The sequence below is a fragment of the Mustela nigripes genome, chromosome 16 (genome assembly GCF_022355385.1).
Source record: "Mustela nigripes isolate SB6536 chromosome 16, MUSNIG.SB6536, whole genome shotgun sequence".
NCBI classification, from domain to species: domain Eukaryota; kingdom Metazoa; phylum Chordata; class Mammalia; order Carnivora; family Mustelidae; genus Mustela; species Mustela nigripes.
Window position 1 is genome coordinate 50,068,701 of NC_081572.1, and position 3,681 is coordinate 50,072,381.

The window sequence follows — 3,681 nt, forward strand, 5'->3', positions numbered from 1 at the left end:
GAGCCCTTATTTTGCAGAGGTGTGCACTGGGGAAGAACTGCTCCATTGTACCCAAAGACACTTGGCCTTCTCCTGGCCATACTCCCTCTGAAACTGTTTTCCATATCCATCTGCAAGGCTGGCCGGGGACCCTTAGGACACTGGTGCATCTCCCCCAGGCCTGCCATCACCTGGCCATGGACCCCACGTACATGTATCTTAATCCTGTACTTAAAGTGCATAATTGAAGGCTTGGAAGGTTGTTTACTGGTTCTTATAGATGATGTGGTGCTAACGGGAATAGCATCTAAAAATCAAATCATAGGGGTACCTGGGTGGCTCAGTCATTAAGTGTCTCTGCCTTCGGCTCAGGTCATGATCTTAGGGTCCTGGGATCGATCCGTGCACTGGGCTCCTGCTCAGCAGAAAGCCTGCTTCTCCCTCTCCCACTCCCTCTGCTTGTCTTCCCTGTCTTGCTGTCTCTCTCTCTGTCAAATAAGTAAATAAAATCTTGAAGAAATCAAATCAAATCAAATCATATATTGAATTTGATGGTCAGTGCTCCGGAAAAATGGTTTCAATGAGGAAGATGCATGCAAAAACTTCATTTTGTTTTGCACATGTGGTGCCAGTGTGATGCTAGGGAGAAAATCTAGCATTTCAAAGTTTTAGAAAATTTTCAGATGTTTTCATGTGATGCTTAGTCACTGTGTTCAGTCATCACTAGATGATGCAAGACATTTGCAAATCAAGTAACGTACTTCAAATCTTCTCTTGATAAATGTTGTATTTACTACCCTGTGCAAATAAACAGCAGGGGGAAGAAAATAAAATATTTGAGAGCAGGAATTGAAATAATGACAGCAGGATGAAGACTTGGATCTCGATAGCCAGGCTGTGATCCTAGAACGACAAAGCAGTTAAAAAATTGTATCAGTTGGAGCGCCTGCTGGCTCAGTCTATAGAGCACCTATTGGGCGCCCATCTTAATCACGGGGTTGTGAGTTTGAGCCCCATCAGGGGGGTAGAGATCACTTAAAAAAAAAAATTCAATTGTGATGCCTGGGTGGCTCAGTCAGTTAAGCATCTGCCTTCAGCTCAGGTCATTATCCTGGAGTCCTGGGATCGAGTCCCACATCAGGTTCCCCGTTCAGCAGGGAGTCTGCTTCTCCCCTCTCATGCTCTCTCTCTTACTCTCTCTCTCTCAAGTAAATAAATAAAATCTTTAAAAAAATAATAGAAGAGTCAGTGCTTTACAAGATATTGTTGAAGCTGCTGGATCAATTCAATGGTCCTCAAAGTGTGGATTCCTGAAGATTTCAGGCCATTTCAGGGTTTCCATGAGGTCAGACATTGATGTCTTCTATGTATTTTCATAAAAATATGAGTTGCCCTTTACGTTGTATTAATACTGGCACTAAGTGCAAAAGCCACTTTTCTCAGTAAATTTGTTTTGGAAAATATAGTTATTTTTATTACAATATGTTATTTGTATCCACTTCTAATGGGCTTATTATTGTTGTCTTTAAATAAATTAAGAATAAATTTATTTTGCGTTTCTTAGTTTTCAATTAGCAATAATCGCGCCTCGGATAAACCTCATTGGCTACGATACTGCCACTGCGCAAAGCTGCGTTTCTTAGTTTTAATTTTTAATACAGTAAATATGTTGGGTCTTAAAGCTAAACAGTTTGAGAACCACTGGATTAATTAAGTCCAGGATAAAAGTGATTAAAGATATAAATCTAAGGACAGGAAACTATGACAAAGGAGTGGGTGAAAGAGAAATAAGAGAAATAAAGAGAGAGGGTATGCAATTAAAAATAAAACAGGGGTACCTGGGTGACTCAGTCAGTTAAGTGTGTGACTCTTAATTTTGGCTCAGGTCGTGATCTCAGGGTTGTGAGATCAAGCCCCACATCAGGCTCTGTGCTGGGCATGGATTCTCTCTCCCTCTGCTCCTCTCCTACCCACACCCCTGCAAAAGGAAGAAATAGAAAGAAAGAAAGAAAGAAAGAAAGAAAGAAAGAAAGAAAGAAAGAATCCCAAGAGAAAATTTTGGTTGTTTAATTACATAATAAAGAAATTATTTAATTCACAAGTGAAAATTAGAGTAAACTTCTAAATCTTTCTATTTATCAAATGCTGAAACTGTTCAAATGATGTTTTGGCCTCATGGATTGAGGAAGGACAAAAAGTCATAAAATTACGTCAATAGATTCAATAAGACATACCAATAATCTTATATATACTTGATAATAAAGATGTTGAATATATTTTTAAAATCTCTGAGATTGGGGTGCCTGGGTGGTTCAGTGGGTTAAGTGTCTGCCTTCTGCTCAGGTCATGATCCCAGGATCCTGGGATTAAGCCCCACATTGGGCTCTCTGCTCAGCGGGGAGCTTACTTCCTCCTCTCTCTCTCTCTCTCTGCCTGCCTCTCTGCCTACTTGTGATCTCTGTCTGTTGAATAAATAAATAAAATCTTTAAAAAAAATAATAAAATCTCTGAGATCATTACAAGGATTAAGAAAGGATTAAGAGTTGATTTTTTTAAAGATTTTATTTATTTATTTTACTGAGAGAGAGGGGGCGGAGGAGGGGCACAAGCAGCCCGAGCAGCTGGCAGAGGGAGAGGAAGAAGCAGACTTCCCATTGAGCAGAGATCCGCACCTCCCCCCCCAAAAAAGCAGGGCTCCATCCCAGGACTCTGGGATCATGACCTGAGCCGAAGGCAGACCCTTAACCAACTGAGCCACATAGGCACCCCAACAACATAATTAATATTAAGAGACATTTGGTACTTATTAAAGATATTGAAATTATTTTCAAATTAAGAATACTGAAATACCTTATGACTTCCAATTTAATGGAGAATTCCTAAGGAGAGTTTACTATATTCCCTATGGTTAAAGCATGTTCTGCACAGAGCCCTCATTTAACTAGTGACAGTCAGCCACATCAGAGAAATGATCATCCAACAATTTCAAAACATTAACAAATCATTCACGATTTTCAAAGTAATTTAATAAATTATGCTACATCGTATATGTGCTGGTAAAAAAACTTTGTGGTATATTGTTTCATTTACTCAGATAATAAAACAGGATGTTTAAATTTATTATTTTACTTGTATATTAACATATAACATTATTTATATTAAATAATAAATAAATAAATAAATTATATTAAATAGAGGGGCGCCTGGGTGGCTCAGTGGGTTGAGCCTCTGCCTTCAGCTCAGGTCTTGGTCTCAAGGTCCTGGGATAGAGCCCCACATCGGGCTCTCTGCTCAGCGGGGATCCTGCTTCCCCTCTCTCTCTGTCTTCCTCTCTGTCTACTTGTGATCTCTGTCTCTATCAAATAAATAAATAAAATCTAAAAAAAAAAAATACTGTTAGATATTTTTAGCATCACCTTGGATACAGAAATGATTAGGTCCCAGCCTCAGTAGCCTCTCAAAGATGAATAAAAACTGTTCCAGTAATCTATTGCTACATTGTAACAGTTAGTTGTTTAAAACAAGAAACTTCTTTTAAAAAAAAAATTTATTTATTTGACAGAGAGAAACACAGTGAGAGAAGGAACACAAGCAGGGGGAGCTGGAGAGGGACAAGCAGGCTTCCCGAAGAGCAGGCAGCCCGATGTGGGGCTCGATACTAGCACCCTGGGATTATGACCTGAGCCGAAGGCAGACGCCCAA

The 3,681-nt window shown here is 39.6% G+C and overlaps 1 non-coding gene across 1 annotated transcript; it reads right to left on the reverse strand.

The window, feature by feature from the left end:
• Nucleotides 1–1,474: 1,474 nt before the first annotated feature.
• Nucleotides 1,475–1,611, reverse strand: LOC132004658 (U4 spliceosomal RNA). The gene has a single exon (XR_009400608.1). It is a non-coding gene; the product is annotated as a U4 spliceosomal RNA (small nuclear RNA).
• Nucleotides 1,612–3,681: the final 2,070 nt, after the last annotated feature.